This window comes from Phocoena sinus, chromosome 18 (assembly GCF_008692025.1).
Source record: "Phocoena sinus isolate mPhoSin1 chromosome 18, mPhoSin1.pri, whole genome shotgun sequence".
NCBI classification, from domain to species: domain Eukaryota; kingdom Metazoa; phylum Chordata; class Mammalia; order Artiodactyla; family Phocoenidae; genus Phocoena; species Phocoena sinus.
In genome coordinates this window covers 42,610,284-42,631,041 of record NC_045780.1, presented here as the reverse complement: position 1 = coordinate 42,631,041, position 20,758 = coordinate 42,610,284, and the positions used below count along the sequence as shown (strand labels likewise).

Sequence of the window (20,758 nt, the reverse complement as noted above, 5' to 3'; positions counted from 1 at the left end):
CCTTATTCTCTTGAGTTCAATAGCCATCTCCATAAGTATGAAGTAATTTGGACCTCAAGATACAATTAAATGGTAAATTTATTTGTAACATATCCTGCTTCAGCTTGGAAGATTTTTCATGAGCTCATTGCTCTTGTTTTTAATTAATGTAATCTCAAGTAAATATAGTTTTATATTACACCTGTGAAATGTATTCCTTCAAGCTACCATTCCCTACTTACATATGAATTTATTTAAAATTGATAATGCTTATGATGTAGTTATAACTGCATTGTAAACATTACAGTTGGGACTTTTTCTTACTGTTAATATTCCCCTTATACTAAGCATGTACCTTTATCCCTGGGTAAGATCACCATTCTGTTCTTGACTCTCCTTATCTGTTTCTTTTGGATTTATTTTGGCAGTTAAGACGTGATCTTCATGTGAAAGATTATAGAAAAGCAACAGAAATGTGAGAATCTCCCCAATTTTCAATGAATTATCCTCTGAGATTGTATTCTTGAACTGATTGCCAGTTAAGGCTGTTTTTCACTGAGATGCCTGCATCATACCTAACATAAATGTTCTCAAACAGCAGCATAAACACAGACATGTTCAAATGTATGTGAGAAGGAGAAACTAGAACCCAGGACAGTAGCTTCTATGGTAAAAATTTTATTATTCAGGAAATATGACTGATACATCACATGCCTGATATTGGTCATTTTTCAATGAGTTTTGATTCACAGACTATTAAATAAATAAAACTTTGGAGGTTATTGCACTCTCACAAAGTAAATAAACACAAGCAAAAATAAAAACAAACCCATCCAAATACTCCTATATTTTATAATTTGGATTGTGCTTGTATAGTTACTACAAAATTCTCACAGAATAAATATGAATTTGGAACTCATGTGGCGAATTGATAAAATATTGGAAACTATGACCATGGAACTGTGCACCTAATCTAAAACTAAATATTTTACCACCATTATGGAATTTACAATATGATAATGAACAACAGACATTTAACCAACATTAATTTGCAAAAAATGAAAATTATATATGGACATTTTATAATTTGTGTTTTTTTTGAACTTTATAGAAACATTTTCTAATAAGTGTTTTCCAATTCATAAGTATGAAATGAACAAGAAAAGAGATACTAGATATAACAATATAACAACATTGGAAGCAAAAGTAGCACATGACAATGCAAAAGAGGTTAGAATTACAGAAAACTTCATTTTCTATATACACCACTAAAATTATATATCAAAAGGTTTCTATGCACCATTTATTAAAAACATAAAAATCTTATCAGTTATACCAAACACAGGATATTAGATAGCTTTTTCTTCCTGATATGACTCAGGATTTTTAATTTGCCTCATTTATTTTCTAAAAGCAAGATGAGCTTAAAAACCTTTTACCATAAGAATTTTAGCAATAGATTTTTTCCATCTTTTCTCTATGGCACAGCATTGAAAATCCAAATAATAAATATACACAGAATTGCATATTCTGTCATGTCTTTTGTTGAATCTATTTTTTTTTTTTTTTTTTTTTTTTTTGGTACGCGGGCCTCTCACTGTTGTGGCCTCTCCTGTTGCGGAGCACAGGCTCCGGACATGGAGGCTCAGCAGCCATGGCTCGCGGGCCCAGCCGCTCCGCAGCACGTGGGATCCTCCCGGACCGGGGCACGAACCCGCGTCCCCTTCATCGGCAGGCGAACTCTCAACCACTGCGCCACCAGGGAAGCCCTTGTTGAATCTATTAATCCACGTATTTGTTTGTTTTTCAATTTACCCAAGAATTTCAGTTATTTTAGCCTCTGGGAAATATCCTCACATTATAAAACCCACATACAATTTAGAATGATTGACAGGTTCCAATGAGGAGGGATCAAAACTGGACCAGCAGGGGGCATATGTCAACAATGATGCACAAATGTATTCCAGAATAGAATATAGAATGCTTTTATGTATCCTCCTATATTTTTCACGGTGCCTAATTTTCTTAAATCTGGGGAAATAGTTCATAAGCTGAAAAGTGTAAACAATGTAATAAATCTAAAGAGGGTAAAATCCATTGAATGAAAAGACAGAGTTGATGATATGAAGATGTGCTACATTGAGAGTGAATTAAACAACAAAAGATTTTTTTCAATAGGTCTTGAAATATAGCATGATCAATAATAGCAGAGTTTGTACCACTAAGACATAATGGAAGTAATTAAATAATAGCCTACAATATCAATATAGATATAAGCTTATAAGCAATATAAGCTTTATTTCTGAAGTTATCATGTAGGAAGTTGCAGATAAAATGTCAGAAGTGAAAACAAATCTTCATAGAAGCCATATGAATATTTTCTTTAAAATAAGCACATGCAGGTTAAGATAAGTAATGATGGACACAGTGAGAACTTCTTTATTACAAAATATGTTAATAAATGTCAATCATACTTCTAAGAAAAGTTATGAATGTAGAATGGTTATGAGCTAATAAAGTAAAAGCATAGTTCTTTAATATTTCATATCATCACTGATTTAGTTACAGGTAGAGCTGAATGGAAGATTAATAGGATACTGAAAATTTCTATGTCACAATTTGTCCTCATTTAGAGATCTTGTCTCTCTTTCAATTTTCTTTAAAATTTCATTATGAATACCTATTGCTCTTTTATGTGAACCCAAAGTACTTTCTAACTTGCCAATTTCGGCAGGCTAAGGATGGCTTAGCACAAAAGGATGGTTTAGCACGTAAGGATCCTTGCACGTAAGGATGGCTTCAAGATGTGTGAGCTATGCAGTTGTTCAGGGCTTGCACATGGTAGGGTCTCACACTTGGTTTAATGTTCTACTGCTACTGACTTGAAATTCTTAATAATTTTTTAACAGGAGTCCCACTTCTTATTTTTCACTGGGTACTGTAAATTATGTATCTAGTCCTGCATTCCTCCCTTTCAGTTGAAAATCTCTTTTGCTCTTTCTTCCTACTTCTCCACAGAGGCACATTTCAGAGAATTTCTATTCCAGTAAAACTATCTTTAAGGTGGATCGCTATCACTCTCTTTTATTTCCTCTGTGTGGAAAATTTCTGAGGGATATTCTAAATTGTCTACAGATGTGACATCATGTGATTATTACTGTTGCCTAGGGATTCCTCTATTGTTTTTTTCAAGCATTTCATTGCTATATATTAAGTTAGAAAACTCAAGGCAACATAGATATGTGAGGAAATGATGGACATAATGGTTTTAGAATCATTATAGGGCATTCATTGGGAGATAACTAGGAGGCATTTGGTGAAATAGTCTGCAGTTTAGGAGACTTATTTAAGATGGGAGTCATCAGCATTAAAGTTTTTCAGGAAGCCATGACTGTGAGGTCAGCTCTAAGGATGAGTGTACAAAGTAAGAAGTTTAAAGCCAGAACCCTGGGAAATGCTGACTTACAGGGTTGCAATAAGAAGCCCATACTAGACAAGTATAGCATATCTGTAGAAAGAAAAAATTAAAAGTTGAGAGAACACAGTAACAAAATATAGAAGATTGCAACTCCTTTATTGTCTTATAATATTTATTATTATATTTATAATATTTATTTTTATATTATATTTATTTTTTGTAATATTTATTATTAATATTGTCTTATTAATATAAGACCACTGTTCCCTTGTGTGTGTTATATTAATGTCAAATTGGATTGTTCCCCACTTTTTGAAAGAAGTTTATGCTGTTTTCCATAAATTTCCCACTTTTCTTGTCAAAATATTTCTATATTAAAGATCATGTTCAAATATCACTATGTGCTCTAGTCTCTGATTTTTAGACAGGGTTGTTATTCTGCTAATATCCCTAGAACTGTCTTTCTATGTCTCTTTTATCTCTTAGTTTGCATTGTCATAGGAATTTTCTTTGCCGTTTTCACTTTTTCTAATGCCTTATAGATGGTTTCATAAATAATACTTGCCTAAATATCCTAGAATGGTTATCAGAAAGTAATGTAGTCCAGTATGCATATGCATATGTTTATGAATATATATTAAATTAAAAAGCAGATTGTTAGAATTGAGCTTAGCCTACCTACATGAGTAAAAGAGCTGGTGGCCTTGGCCCAGAGCCTGTGAGTGCCTCCAAGCACTCTAGGCCAAGGCCTGCAGAGGCCAGTCCCATGCATGGATGTGACCACTGGAGCAGGCACATTGGCGTTCTTGACCCTTGCAGAGTGCTAGTGCCAGATGGAGATGCATCTCTTTCTCTCTCACACTTAGGTCCAGATTTTCAGGCACCAGACCCAGAGCAATCTTGCCTGTTACTAACTCCCCTGCACTCTGAAATATACTTCATAATCTTCTAGGATCTCCAGAGCAAACTGTCTTTGAATAGGATTTTAACTTCATTGGACCATAGAGCAGAATGCAGCAAAGAGCAATATTTCAAAAGAGCAGATTGCAAGATGGATTCAACAGCAGGTCCAGGGACATACATTAGTGGTACAAGTTAGTGTTAATCTCTGTCCAACCTATCATTATCCAAACTATCCCTTGTGGACATGATGAAACCATCATGTTAGTACCTGTATCTGGGACACAGAATATTTGTAGCAGATACAGTTGGTTCCATTGAGGTAGATCCAGATCTGGGAGTAAAAGAAAGGACAGACTTTGCAAGGGCCAGATGCATCATATCATCATCTAGCAGCCACAGACAACTGTCACTACCAATCAGACACAAACACAGCAGCAGATCACTCTCTAGGGGCAGCAAGTAGCACAGACTGTTGAAGGACAGACCATCTTCTATCAGCCATTTAAGGAAGATGGCATCACTCACTGGAAAGGCATGATCCAGCAGCAAGTTTGATAGGGGCACAGACTGTTCAGACAGGAGCCAAAACCAACACAACCAACAAGGGTCTATCATAATTCTACCAGTGGCAGGCTATGTGATCAATTCAGAAGGGACGGTCATGATGGTGTTTGGATCTGGCTCTGTGCGTGCTATCTAAGGTATCCCTTTACTGGGACAGAAGTATTTGAAGAAGAGCCTCTATGTGAATGCCAAACAGTATCATCCTGTTTGTAAGAGGAGGCAAGTTTGGGATAAACTAGAGGCAGAAAGGAAATTCCAAAGGAAAGAAGGAAATACCTGTGTAAGTCATGCCATAGCAGAGAAATGCGATGAAAGTAGGGAATTTTTCTCTGCAAAAGAAAATGATAGTCCTTCATATGCAGGAGACACACCAAATAAATGAAAGAAAGAAAGAAAGAAGGAAGGAAGGAAGAAAGCAATTACACAGCACAGGTCATCTGAGGATTTTTCTGCCAGGCCATGTGATGGAGATGATCAAGATCATATTCCTTGCACTGTTCCTCACTGTTCCTGGAAATTAATCAACTCTTTGGAAGGGATAAAATTCCCTTCAGAATTTAGATAATCACAAATGAATGTATTCTGCCCTTTTGTACAGGGCAAAGCTCACTTAGTTTTTTTTTTTTTACATCTTTATTGGAGTATAATTGCTTTACAATGGGGTGCTAGTTTCTGCTCTATAACAAAGTGAATCAGTTATACATATGCATATGTTCCCATATCTCTTCCCTCTTAAGTCTCCCTCCCTCCCACCCTTCCTATCCCACCCCTCCAGGTGGTCACAAAGCACCGAGCTGATCTCCCTGTGCTATGCGGCTGCTTCCCACTAGCTATCTACCTTACATTTGGTAGTGTATATATGTCTATGCCTCTTTCTCGCTTTCTCACAGCTTACCCTTCCTCTCCCCATATCCCCAAGTCTGTTCTCTAGTAGGTCTGTGTCTTTATTCCTGTCTTACCCCTAGGTTCCTCATGACATTTTTTTTCTTAAATTCCATATATATGTGTTAGCATACAGTATTTGTCTTTCTCTTTCAGACTTACTTCACTCTGTATGACAGACTCTAGGTCTATCCACCTCCCACTTAGTTTTTAATAAGAGGCTCAGTATTATAATTTCAGCAACATCCTGCAAATTGAAATTGCAAGCCTTTGTTTCATCCCTTTACTCCAGGCTTTTTGCAGACAATGGATAACATTGACACTTCATAGATTAAGATGAATCAAGTGACATATGACAGCCCAGTAGTAACATAGAAACACTGATGTTAACTGGTGAAACTGACTGTCCAACTCAGAAGATGAGAGCAAATTTTATCTAAACTGAAATCAGAGAAGCCATGGCTTTCCCACAGGAATTTGGTTAGACAACATCCATCTCTCCGGTTGGGTAGTTCATTCTGACTACATTTTTTATTTATTTGTTTCAAGCATCTAATAAAACCTACTTTTCTGTGAAATACACTTTGAGGAATACTGAATTAAGTTTTAATTCCTTTTTTTATGGAATAAAACATATGAATCTGATGTGTTCATATACATGGGAAATAAATGACACATTTATTTATCTTTTTAACATCTTTATTGGGGTATAATTGCTTTACAATGGTGTGTTAGTTTCTGCTCTATAACAAAGTGAATCAGTTATACATATACATATACATATGTTCCCATATCTTTTCCCTCTTGCGTCTACCTCCCTCCCACCCTCCCTACCCCACCCCTTCAGGCGGTCACAAAACACCGAGCTGATATCTCTGAATGACACATTTATTAATACAGAAATGTTTTGATAGCAAATAGAGATATTTGATATGATTTTTATCTTATTAGTGTTTTTGACATATGCATAAAATATATTTTTAATATTGTGGCTACTTGTGATAGCAGTTCTCCATTTGTATTTCTGAAATCATAACTTTCAATATACTAAGAACGTACACTTTTTCTTTTTTCTCTGTCTTCCTAATTCTTAATATTCATGTTTTAGAATCTCATTAAGTGTTCTTATTTTTTGATCCAATTCTCTCTCTCACACTATTGGATCATTCTCTCTTACTTCTGTCCATGTTAACCCAAGATAAGGATACACTGAGAACAATTTCACTGTAGATATTTGCAATGGAACATCATTACAGTTGATATTAAATAAATCTCCCCTCCACCTGAGAATTTCATTCACTTCCTTCCTATTTTCTTCATCAAGGCCTTTCCTGGACTGTCTTAATCCAAAATAAGTGATCATCCTGTCACTTGCCTTTCCCTATCTCTTAAGATCTACTTATGGTTTAGGCAATGCTAGGAAAGTGTTCCTAAATATATTTACCTATGCACATTCATGGAGCTATGGAATTTTGTCATAAAGGATGAGTCTTTAAGCCTGAGTTAAAGCGTGAATGTCTAAACAATGATATAAATACATCAAAACAAAATTTTGATGTAGTCCACTGGTCTATTTTTGCTTTGGTTCCATATGCTTTTGGTGTCATCTACAAGAAATCATTGTGAAGACCCAAGTTAGGAGGGTTTTCCCTATGTTCTATTCTGGAGTTTTACAGTTTCAGGTTTTACATTTAAGTTTTTAATCCATTTTGTATACTTGTGTATTTTTGTGTATGGTATAAAATATGTATACAAATTTATTCTTTTGCATTTGAGTATTCAGTTTTCTCAACAACATTTGTGGAAGAGACTATCTTTTTCTCATTGTGTATTCTTGGCACCTTTATCAAAATTGACCATATATGTGTGAATTTATTTCTGAGCTCTCTATTCTGTTCTATTGATTTATGTCTGTCTTTATGACAGTACCATACTGTTTTAATTACTGTAGATTTGTAATATATTTTGAAATTAGTAAGTGTGATGTCTTCAGTTTTATTCTGTCTTCTAAAAATTGTTTTGGCCATTCAGAGTCCATTTTAGTTTTATATTATTAAAACTGTATTTTCTAATTCTGTAAAAATTGCCAGGACTTCCCTGGTGGTGTGGTGGTTAAGAATCAGCCTGCCAATGCAGGGGACATGGGTTTGATCCCTGGTCTGTGAAGATCCCACGTGTTGTGGAGCAACTAAGCCTGTGCGTCACAACTACTGAGCCTGCAATCTAGAGCCCACGAGCCACAACTACCAAGCCTGCACTCCACAATCACTGAAGCCCACATGCCCTAGAGCCCACATACTGCAATTACTGAGCCCACACACGAAAACTACTGAAGCCCATGTACTCTAGGTTCCATGTGCCACAACTACTGAGCCTGAGTGCTGCAACTACTGAAGCCCATGAGCTTAGAGCCAGTTGTCTGCAACAAGAGAAGCCACCGCAGTGAGAAACCCATGCACCACAATGAAGAGTAGGCCCCGCTCACCAAAACTAGAGAAAGCCTATGCACAGCAATGAAGACCCAATGCAGCCAAAAAAGAAAAAAAAAGTGCCATTGAATGGGGAAAAAAAATATTTGCAAGTCATATATCTGAGAAGAGGTTAATATCCAAAATATAAATAGAATTCTTACAACTTATAGGAAAAAAAAACTATTAAAAATGGGCAAATAACTTGAATAAGCTTTCTCCACAGAAGACATACATTGGCCAATAGGTACATGAAAAGATTCTCAACATTACTAGTAATCAGGGAAATGAAAAAAAAAAAAAGTACCACCTTACACATGCTAGGATGGCTAGTATCAAAAAGATAAGAGATAGCAAGTATTGGCAAGGTTCTAGAGGAAAGGGAAGCTTGTACACTTTTGGTGGGAATGTAAACTGGTTTAGCCACTATGGAAAAGAGCATGGGAGTTCCTCAAATATTAAAAATATAACTACCTTATCTAGTATTTCCACTTTGGGATATATTTATCCAAAGGAAATAAAATCAGCATCTGAACTGATTCTTATAGATAAGAATTATCTATACTCTCATGTTTATTACAACATTATTTACAATAGCCAAGATATGGAAATAATTTAAATGTCTATAGACAGATGGATGAATAAAGAATATGTGGTTTATACAGGCAATGGAATATTATTTAGCTTGAAAAAAAATGAACTCTTGCCATATGTGGTAAAATGGATAAACATGAGGAAATTATGTTTAGTGAAATAAGCCAGTCACAGAAGGACAATTACTGCATGATTCCACTCACTCATGTGGTTTAGAATATAGTTATACACATAGAAGCAGAGAATAGAATACTGAAGGCAGCGGAATGAAGAGTTGCTATTCAATGGGAGTAAAGTTTCACTTATGAAAATGATTAAAGTCTAGAAATCACCTGCAAAGTAAATAAATAAATAAATAAATAAAACAGTACCCAATAATAATAACAAGTTATTGTTGCCTCATCTGTGAACTAGCAGATAAAGAGAGAGGAAAATGTGCTCTATTTCTCACTTTTAAGACCAATGTCAAATGTTGGGAATTTTGGATGTGATTCAATGAACCCCAGAAGTCACATAAATCTTACCAGTGCAGTAAATAACTTATTCTCCCAGTAAATAACCACAAAGAGGAAATACAAAAAAAGGATAATTTCATTCTAACATATGTCTTTCCAGTACAGTGGGGAGAAAGAATTTCCCCCTACAAAGATTTATAAGGCATTTCATTCAACAATAAGCAGTATTAGGACTTCACACTTCAGGGTCAATCACATCTCTATTCTTGTTAAAATCAGTTACTATGTATAAATTCTTATCTTAATTGACATCTCTTAAACATCTTTATATGTTTTTTTTTTACTATTAATTATTTGCTTCCACAACTGATCTCTTCTCATAATTTCCTTTCACTTTCCTCCATTCTGATAGGTCCCTTAAATTCTAGTCTTCCTTAATCCTCTCACCTTTCATTCTTCTATGCTATTAGTGTTTACTAATATTTTCCACATTGTGGAAAATATAGAGAATAAAAATATTTGTTTTGGCCCATTTAGTTAAAAGAAAATTGCTTAACCCTGAAAATGACAGGATCAGTGACTAATAACTGCTTTATACCCAACTTATCCATCATGAGGGCTGAAATGATCAATATCTTGGCAGCCTTCTAACACATTTTAACACCCTTGTATTCAGTGATAAACTGGTTCGTGTTTGCTCACATTTTATTACTGATTAATCTCATTGAAATCTTCAAATATCATCTATATGTTATCAGTTTCCATATCTATATCTCCAGACATGAACTCTCTTTTGAGTTATAAGAACTATTTATGCAAACAATATCAAACTTATTTACTTAGATATCCATTAGTAATCTCAAATTTAGCCAAAACAAAAAGTCAGAATATCTGACTTCTATGAATTAGATGTTAGTAACATCTCCCCCAGTTATGACAATCAACTGTGGCAATCATTGTGACATTGTCAATGTCACCAGGCTGTGGGGGCAAAATCACAGCCAATTAAGAACAACTTCATTGAAATGTTCAGCTCAAAACATAAAAGCCTTTTAGAAGTCCTTTTAAAACTTTTTACCCATCATTTTAAGTGCCTAACAGCTCATTATTTAATAATTATTAAATTGTTTAAGAACTTTGTCACCTCATTTTGGAATATTTCAATTTCTTCCCAACTAATCATCATCATTTTATCTTCTGAAAGTTGGAATGAATCAGTTTCAGTTATATCAAATTAGTACTTCTAAAACACAGAATTGATAAAAATACTATGCAATTAAAAACCTTTTAGTAAATCCCAATCACTAACAGGATAAAGTCTTCAACATGGCCTTTGCTCTGGAATACATGAAAGTCAAATGATTAGCCCCTTCATTCTCACTTAATTACAGTACCCTATGAAGAGTCTTAAAGCAATGTACAGAAAAAAAAAAAAACATTGAAAAAAATATTTTCAAATTTAAAAATATGTGATTAACAAGCACACAAAAAATCACTGAAAATAAAGTCTTTATTAGTGTAAAATGCTATAGAGAGATCAAAAATTAAGTTAGAAAAGTATACATTTGATTTATTTAAAAATACAATTTTCTTTAAGAGGTTAAAGCAGAAGTGAGAATTTAGTTGAAGAACAGAAGTTGAAGAATGAATAAACTGAGACAGTAAGGCAGAAAAAAGATCTTCAACAAACAAAAGTCCAGGACCAGATGGCTTCACAGGTGAATTCTATGAAACATTTAGAAAAGAGCTAACACCTATCCTTCTCAAACTCTTCCAAAATATTACAGAGTGAGGATCACTCCCAAACCCATGCTATGAGGCCACCATCACCCTGACACCAAAACCAGACAAGGATACTAAAAATAAAGAAAATTACAGAACAATATCACTGATGAATATAGATGCCAAAATCCTCAAAAAAATACCAGCAAACAGAATCCAACAACACATTAAAAGTATTGTACACCGCAACCAAGTGGAATTTATCACAGGGATGCAAGGATTCTTCAATACATGCAAATCAATCAATGTGATACACCATATTAACAAATTGAAGAATAAAAACCATATAATCACATCAATAGATACAGAAAAAGCTTTTGACAAAACTCAACAGCCATTTATGAGTTTTTACTCTCCAGAATGTGGGCATAGAGGTAAACTACCTCAACATAATAAAGGCCATATATAATGAACCCACAGCAAACATCATTCTCAATGGTGAAAAACTGAAAACATTTCCTGTAAGATCAGAGACAAGACAAGGATATCCACTCTCTCCACTATGACTCAACGTAGTTTTGGAAGTCCTAGCCACAGTAACCAGAGAAGAAAAAGAAATAAAAGGAACGCAAATTAGAAAAGAAGTAAAACTGTCACTGTTTGCAGTGACTATACAAAGATAATCCTAAAGATGTCACCAGAAAACTACTACAACTAATCAATTAATTTGGTAAAGTTGCAGGATACAAAATTAATGTGCAGAAATCTTTTGCATTCCTATACACTAACAACAAAAAATCAGAAAGAGAAATTAAGGAAACAATCTCATTCACCATTGCAACAAAGAGAATAAAATACCTACGAATAAACCTATCTAAGGAGGTAAAAGACCTGTACTCAGAAAACTATAAGACACTGATGAAAGGAATCAAGGATGACACAAACAGATGGAGATATATACCACGTTCTTGAATTGGAAAAATCAATATTGTGAAAATGCCTAAACTACCCAAACCAATCTACTGATTCAATGCAATCCCTATCAAATCACCAATGGCATTTCTTATAAAACTAGAACAGAAAATCTTAAAATTTGTATGGGGACACAAAAGATCTGGAATACCCAAAACAACCTTGAGGGAAAAAACAGAGCAGGAGGAATCAGACTCCCTGATTTCAGACTGCACTAGAAAGGTATAATAATCAAGAAAATATGGTACTGGCACAAAAACAGAAATATACATCAATGGAACAGGATAGAAAGCCCAGAGATAAACCCACAGGTCAACTAACCTATAACAAAGGAGGCAAGGATATACAATGGAGAAAAGACAGTCTCTTCAATAAGTGGTGCTGGGAAAACTAGACAGCTACATATAAAGAATGAAATTAGAGCACTCCCTAATACCATACACAAAAATAAACTAAAAATGGATTAAAAACCTAAATGTAAGTCTAGACACTATAAAACTCTTAGAGGAGAACATAGGAAAAACAATCTTTGACATAAACCACAGCAAGATCTTTTTTTACCCACCTCCTAGATTAATGAAAATAAAAAGAAAAATAAACAAATGGGACCTAATTAAACATAAAAGCTTTTACACAGAAAAGGAAAAACACAAAAAGAAGAAAAGACCACCCTCAGAATGGGAGAAAATATTGGCAAAGAAATCAACGGACAAAGGATTAATCTCCAAAATACATAAACAGCTCATGCAGCTCAATATTAAAAAAAAAAAAAAAATCCAAAAATGGGCAGAAGACCTAAATAGACATTTCTCCAAAGAAGACATACGGATGGCCAACAAACACATGAAAAGATGCTCAACATCACTAATTGTTAGAGAAACGCAAATCAGAACTACAGTGAGGTGTCACCTTACACCAGTAAGAATGGGCATCATCAAAAAATCTACAAACAACAAATGCTGGAAAGGGTGTGGAGAAAAGGCAACCCACTTGCATTGTTGGTGGGAATGTAAATTGATACAGCCACTATGGAGAACAGTATAGAGGTTCCTTAAAAAACAAAAATAGAATTACCATATGACCCAGCAATCCCACTAGGGGACATCTATCCAGAGAAAACCATAATTCAAAAAGACACATGCACTCCAATGTTCATTGCAGCACTATTTACAATAGCCAGGTCATGGAAGCAACCTAAATGCCTATTGACAGACAAATGGATGAAGAAGATGAGGTACATATATAGAATGAAATATTACTCAGCCATAAAAAGGAACAAAATTGAGTCATTTGTAGAGATGTGGATGTATCTAGAGACTGTCATACAGAGTGAAGTAAGTCAGAAAGAGATAAACAAATATCATATATTAACACATATATGTGGAATCTAGAAAAATGGTACAGATGAGCCAGTTTGCAAGGCCGAAATAGAGACACAGATGTAGAGAACAAACATATGGACACCAAGGGAGGAAAGCAGGGGAGTGGGAGGTGGGATGAATTGGGAGATTGAGGTTGATATATATACACTAATATGCATAAAATAGATAACTATTAAGAAACTTCTCTATAAAAAGTAAAAGTAAAAAAAAAGAGGTTTTTTTGTATTGATGTTAATGTGTTGGATTAAATATTTCCTGTATAGGCCATTTGTATATGACATGAATCTCAACTTATCACAATTTTATGGATATATTAAATAAAAAATCTCAATATACCTAATATAATTTTAAATTGATATCACTGTGGAACTCCTAACACAGCTACACAAAAATATAATGTCATATCATGCTGCCCTTCAACCAATATTAAAAAAACAGGGAGAAAAAAAAACAGATGAAGCAATATTTGGAATTGTTTTGAATACCTTTTATAAAAAAAATTGAAATAATCATAGAGATGGAGTATAAAGCATTTAATCCCTGAGTCATAATTCAGTGTATTTATACCAAGGATTTAAGCAGATTTAGAATAGTATATTACGTACTTGCACTTTCAGTTGGAAGTGACAAAAACTCATCTCAAACTGGCTTATGTAATAGAAGGACAACTCTGACTTGAGGTGAGCTGGTCAATGCACTCAAATTTTATCATCAGGGCATACTTTGCCTTGGTTTTGTCTTAGTCTGTGTGGATCTTATTGTTAGTCTCTTTCTTTTTATTGGAAAAATTCATTTTGAAGCTTACCTCCTCTCAAATATGTAAAGCCCCCTTGTGTCTCTGTGTCTTAAGATAAGCTATTCGTTTCCTAATGTGTTATTCTAATAAGAGTCATTGGTTTGGGTCTCCCTAGACAGGCTTGAGTCAAAAGCAATCTCTGAATCATTCAATGCGGCAGGAGCAATAGGATACCTTGACTAAGATTTCTGTTTGCTCCTGTGTCCTGCTGGTAGATTCCTACCGGCATAAATTACATGAATTCAGAAAGGGGAAAGAAATGTCTCTCTAAGGAGATACTATAGGGTTCTAACCAGACCAAGGAAGTGAATAAACATCTGATGGAGAGTAAAATAGAATAGATATACATTACAAGGGATAACAAGTCATGTTCTCAATTTGCATAATGTTTAAAGAACTTCATAAAGTGGAAATTCTCTTTGAGGAATGACATGGCAAGGCACTTGAGGTGTTCTCACATCAATGGACAAGTTGGTCAAAAGTAGGCATGCTTATCTGGTACAACACTGTTACGAATGTTCTTTAGATTATTTTCTTGAAAAAAACCCAAATTCCTCCGATAATATAAGCATTAAGTTATAATAAATATGTATAAAATAAAATCTCTCCTTCCCCTCATACCAAAATATCTGTAGAAACTGCAGGTACAAGTTAATTGACTTGACAAATATTTACTGTGTTTCTATGGTACTCCAGGCATTCTTATGGGCAGTAGGATAATAATAATACAATAACAACACAGAAATTTCTGTTGACTGCAAAGATTCTTCATTCTAGCAGAAGAGATAGACAACATTAAGCAAAAGACAGGAAAAAAACTCTTACCTTTTCAAAGTGTGGAACTGAAGTTGCACATAGGATTACTGAAAAAATGGAGAATGGGAAGAAGTCATATTTAATACAGAATGGCTGAAGACTATCACACATTCTGGGATCAAGCAAACTCTACATAAATAAGAACCAAAATAAAGGAAAAATGAAAAACTTATATTGTATCCAGAACAACAGTTACATTCATGAGTTAGTGGAGAAGAACTTGAAAGAGAAAAAGCTTATTGCAATTTATGAGCAGAGTTGACACCAGTGCAATTCAGTTTGCATAGCTGTTATTGTAAATGAGGTATGAGATAAGCTATTATAAATTTGGGGAAAAAAAACAAAAAAAAAACCCTTCTGCTTAAAAGATAATACTACCTAAAATAAATTATATAACATCTATTAAAATAAAAATCAATCTCCCTCTCTCTCTAATTTCTTTCTATATTTTTTCAAATGATTTTTATTAACATTAGAACCTACCACATGTTATATTGAACAGCTCTATTTGTCAGTCTTCATATGTACTGTTAAAAATAAACTGAGGCACATTAAAAAATTTAAGAGTTTATTTGAGCAAAATTTTATTTGAATAGGGCAGCACAAAACAAGAAGTGGTTAGAAACACTCCCCAAACAGTAACTCAGGAAGAGACTTCTATAGAGAATAGGCAGAAGAAAAGCAAGGAAATTACTGAGTGGCTATAGCTTAAAATCTAATTGGCTGTTTGTGATTGGTTGTCCTTAGGTTTTGATTTGGTAACCTTGAGGCATTTACTGGCTTAGACTTTGGTTTGCTTATGTAGACTGCCACTGCATTAGAGCCACCTTAGTCTAATGACCTCGTTAAATAAATTTAACACTACTCACATGATATGTAAACAGTTAAGGGGATTGTTATCATTCAAATGAATATTGATAAAGGTGTGGATTAGGAAAACCATTGATATTGAAAGTAACAAACATAGAAAAGTAGAAAATCAGGTTAAGAGCCCAGAAAAAATGTGAGTTATTATTTCTGAAGTACACCTTGAGGTAAACTTATATGGGCTTCAGTGTGTAGAGAATCTGGGACTTGGATTACAGTACCATTATAACCATTAGTAATGTGAAAACCACTACAAACCAAGTCACAGGCAACTAAAACCACAAGTTTGGAAGTAAACTAGAGAAGAGAAATGTCCCCTTGCATCCCTCTAATACACTTATAGAAAAATAGATTTTGTCCTAAAAGGTGATTCACCCTCTAAAAGGAAGAAAAGAGAGGGGAGAATAATAAGAGTTTAATGAGTCACTGTGGGCTCTAATGGTGATAATTAACTGAAATCATTTTAAAAGAATTTAATTTTTATTATAGTAGATTTTTAAAGTTGGTACTATTTAAATCATTTAATAACTTTTAAAATTTATTTTTCCTCTATTATATTTTTTAAATGTTAGTAACTATCATAGTTACTGTTCATTCAAACACAGAACTTCTTCCTTGCTTGGTAGTCAGAATGGACTGCTCAGCTACCTTTAAGGGCTCATTACAACTCTACTTCGAGGCCTAAAGATGATTATGAGTTCATTCACACAAATCATTCAAGTAGTCAAAATCTCTGTGAATGTCTTTTGTCAGAGAGAATCATTCTGTAACTGTAAAAGTACAACATATTCTTTGTTATTCTTTCCCTTGACTTTCTTTTATTGCTTCTCATGAGGTGAACATGCAGCACTTCATTCTCAAATTACTCATGCATTCTACAGCATTAAGTTTAAAAAAAATAAAAAAAGAGTAGAGAGAACTGCATATGTTCCAAGTACCTCAGACTGTAAAAACTGTATTAATGTGATGGGTCATACATATTAGAATTTTTCTATTAATTATTTAATATTTCTTAGATGAATAACAAATTACAAATACTGAGCAGCTCTGGGAACTGAAATAGAGGAGAAAGAACGTGTTAGATGGTTTTTTATTTGAACATATCTCATACTTAAAGGATGAAGAGAAAAGATATTGACCATGATGAAAATCCCTGACTAGAAATTTGCTTTGACAGAGCAAAACACTTCTGTGGACACAGATACAGTTGACAGACATACCGCAGAATGATTAAAGCTCTTAGAGTCATTTCTTATGATTTGCTTTATAAAATATTTTTCAATAAAATTTTTTTTTCGGGCTTCCCTGGTGGCGCAGTGGTTGGGAGTCCGCCTGCCGATGCGGGGGATGCGGGTTCGTGCCCCGGTCCGGGAGGATCCCACATGCCGTGGAGTGGCTGGGCCCGTGGGCCATGGCCGCTGGGCCTGCGCATCTGGAGTCTGTGCTCCGCGGTGAGAGAGGCCACAATGATGAGAGGCCCATGTACCGCAAAAAAAAAAATTTTTTTTCAATAAAAATTTTTTACTTTGAAAACCATTTTCACCTAACCCCCCACTTATACTATTGTAGAGGATAATTTCAGAATATCTAAAAACATCATCATTTAACCAGGACAATTGTTAATTTCTCTGAAAATAATCTTTGGTAGAGATATTGTCAGTTCAGTAACTTGTTTCCTTTGTTTTTGTTCCATCTGTCTTTTAAGCTTGTATGTCACAATCCCTATGCATTTATTTTAGTAGGAAAAATTATTTTTATCTTAGAATATAGTTTCTATGTTCTAAAAGAAATGTGTGGGAAATGTAAGTAAACATATAAGATACAATCTGAGGAATGTTCAAAACATACTTATTATAAGTATTCATTTATGTAGAAATAAAGAATACATAATTCTTTTTTTCAGTAATTTAGTGAGATTTATTCTTGTTTTTGAACGGAATTGCAACCAGAGCAGAGGAAAACCCTCACATTTAGGTAATCTCATTCAATGTTATATTTCTGATGTAGGAACAAATAAAAATTAAAAATAGGAGGATTAATTTTCCCTGTTGAAAATAAGGAAAGTGGTTAGAAAATTTACAATTGCAAGTACTTTCTTCTCTCTTTAAAATATATGTAAATCTTTTTGAAAACCAGATAGACGTTTGCCATCTTTATGACCCAGTGATGGCTTTTTCAAGGTCAGGAACCATCTCACTGAAATGTAAACATCAAGGAAGATAGAACCCCTACCTTCCAGTTTCTCTATCTCCCACCCTAAAGTTATACAAAATTTATTATTCCACTGGGCAAGCCAATTAGCTAACACAGAGGGTAATCCCTTCTACCACGTGAATCTAGGATGAATCTATGTGTGAAGACTGATGTTGTCAAGCCCTCTTAGTTGAAGACTAGTTATTTTTTATCTTGAGAACATGTCTTCTTGGCTCTATAAAAGGTGAGATTTCTTTCTAATTTTGCAACCTCTTAGTGACTTGCCTGTGATATGCATCACATGGTGGTTTAATGCTTTTTTCAATGCAATTTTCTTTGTTTACTACCTTTACAGAGAGGTTTTCTTGGTTGGAAGAAGATATTGTTTTTAATTATATTTCCTCAGCACAGTTTTTAATTATATTTCCTCATTCTTAGACATCTTTGTCTCTTTTTCTGTCATGATTTGCTTCAGGATCAAAAGATATAAAGAGATCCATGTGGACAAACATTTTAACTAAAATTTTCTTAGCATTTATGGAAACAGTAGTATTGAAAAGTTTATGTATCAGGAAATATTTTATAGAACCACTGAAATAGATTTTAGCCTATAAGATTGCCAGTCATTTATGGAAGACTATTTTTAGGGCAGTTTTGGTTTTAAAGCAAATTAAGGGAAAGTTACAAAAATTTCCCATATACCTCTGCCACTACCCATGTATAGCCTCAACCATTAATAACATCATTCACTGAAAATGTGCTTTTTTTTTTTAACTAAACATGGACCAATGTTGACACATCATAATCACCCAAAGTTCATAATTAAACTTAGGTCTCGATCTTGGTGCTGAATATTCTATGAGCTTGGAAAAATGTATGTATAATGATTTCAGTCATATTTTTTAATTTCAATATCTTTTATTGGAGTATAGTTGTTTTACGATGTTGTGTTAGTTTCTAATGTATAGCGAAGTGGAGTTCTCTCTGCTATACAACAGGTTGTCATTCGTTATCTATTTTATACATATTATTTATATATGTCAGTTCAATCTCCCAGTTCATTATGTCCATAGGTTTGTTCTCTATGTCTGTGACTCTATTTCTTCCTTGAAACAGGAAGATTGTTCTGTTCCTTGAAACAGAAAAATCTGTACCATTTTTCTAGATTCCACATATATGCGTTAATATATGATATTTGTTTTTTTCTTTCTAACTTACTTCACTCTGTATGACAGTCTCTAGGTCCATCCACGTCTCTACAAATGACCCAATTTCATTCTTTTTATGGCTGAGTAATATGCCATTGTATACATGTATCACATCTTCTTTATCCATTAATCTGTCAATGGGCATTTACGTTGCTTCAATGACTTGGCTACTGTAAATAGTGCTGTAATGAACATTGGGGTCCATGTGTCTTTTTGAATTATGGTTTTCTCTGGATATATGCCCGGTAGTGGGATTGCTGGGTCATATGGTAGTTCTATTTTTTTGTTTGTTTTTTAAGGAACCTACAAACTGTTCTCCACAGTGGCTGTATCAATTTACATTACCACCAACAGTATAAGAGGGTTCCCTTTTCTCCACAAACCTCTCCAACATTTATTATTTGTAGACTTTTTGATGATGGCCTTTCTGACCAGTGTGAGGTGATACCTCATTGTAATTTTGATTTTCATTTCTCTAATAATTAGTGATGTTGAGCATCTTTTCATGTGCCTCTTTGCCATCTGTATGTCTTCTTTGGAGAAATGTCTATTTAGGTCTTCTGCCCATTTTTTGATTGAGTTGTTATTTTTTTGACATTGAGCTTCATGAGATGTTTGCATATTTTGGAGGTTAACCCTTTGTCCACTGATTTATTTGCAGTTATTTTCTCCCATTCTGAGGGTTGCCTTTACATCTTGTTCATGGTTTCCTTTGCAGTGCAGAAGCTTTGAAGTTTCATTAGATCTCATTTGATTATTTTTGTTTTTCTTTCCATTACTCTAGAAGGTGTGTCAAAAAAGATCTTGCTGTGATTTATGTCAAAGAATGATCTTCCTATATTTTCCACTAAGAGTTTGATAGTGTCTGGTCTGAAATTTAGGTCTTTAATCCATTTTGAGTTTATTTTTGTGTATGGTGTTAGGGAGTGTTCTCATTTCATTCTTTTACATGTAGCTGTCCAGTTTTCCCAGCTCCACTTATTGAAGAGACTGTCTTTTCTCCATTGTATATTCTTGCCTCCTTTGTCATAGATTAGTTGACCATAGGTGTGTGGGTTTATCTCTAGGCTTTCTATCCTTTTCCATTGATTTATATTTCTGTTTTTGTGTCAGTATCATACTGTCTTGATGACTGTAGCTTTGTAGTATAGTTTCAAGTCAGGTAACCTGATTCCTCCAGCTCTGTTTTTCTATTTCAAGATTGCTTAGGCTGTTCAGGTCTTTTGTGTTTCCATACAAATTGTAAAATGTTTTGTTCTAATTCTGTGAAAAATGCCATTGGTAATTTGATAGGGATTTCATTGAATCTGTAGATTGCTTTGGGGAGTACAGTTATTTTCACAATACTGATTCTTCCAATCCTAGAACACCATGTATCTCTCCATCTGTTTATGTCATTTTTGATTACTTTCATCAGTGTTTTATAGTTTTGTGCGTACAGGTGTTTTACCTCCTTAGGTATGATTATTTGTAGGTATTTTCTCTTTTTTTTTTTTTTGTTGCATTGGTGAATGTGATTGTTTCCTCAATATCTCTTTC

The 20,758-nt window shown here is 34.2% G+C and overlaps 1 pseudogene; it reads left to right on the top strand.

Annotated features, from left to right (window-relative positions):
• The first annotated feature begins 3,330 nt into the window (after positions 1 to 3,330).
• On the top strand, positions 3,331 to 5,246 carry LOC116742957 (annotated as a pseudogene).
• The last annotated feature ends 15,512 nt before the right edge of the window (positions 5,247 to 20,758 follow it).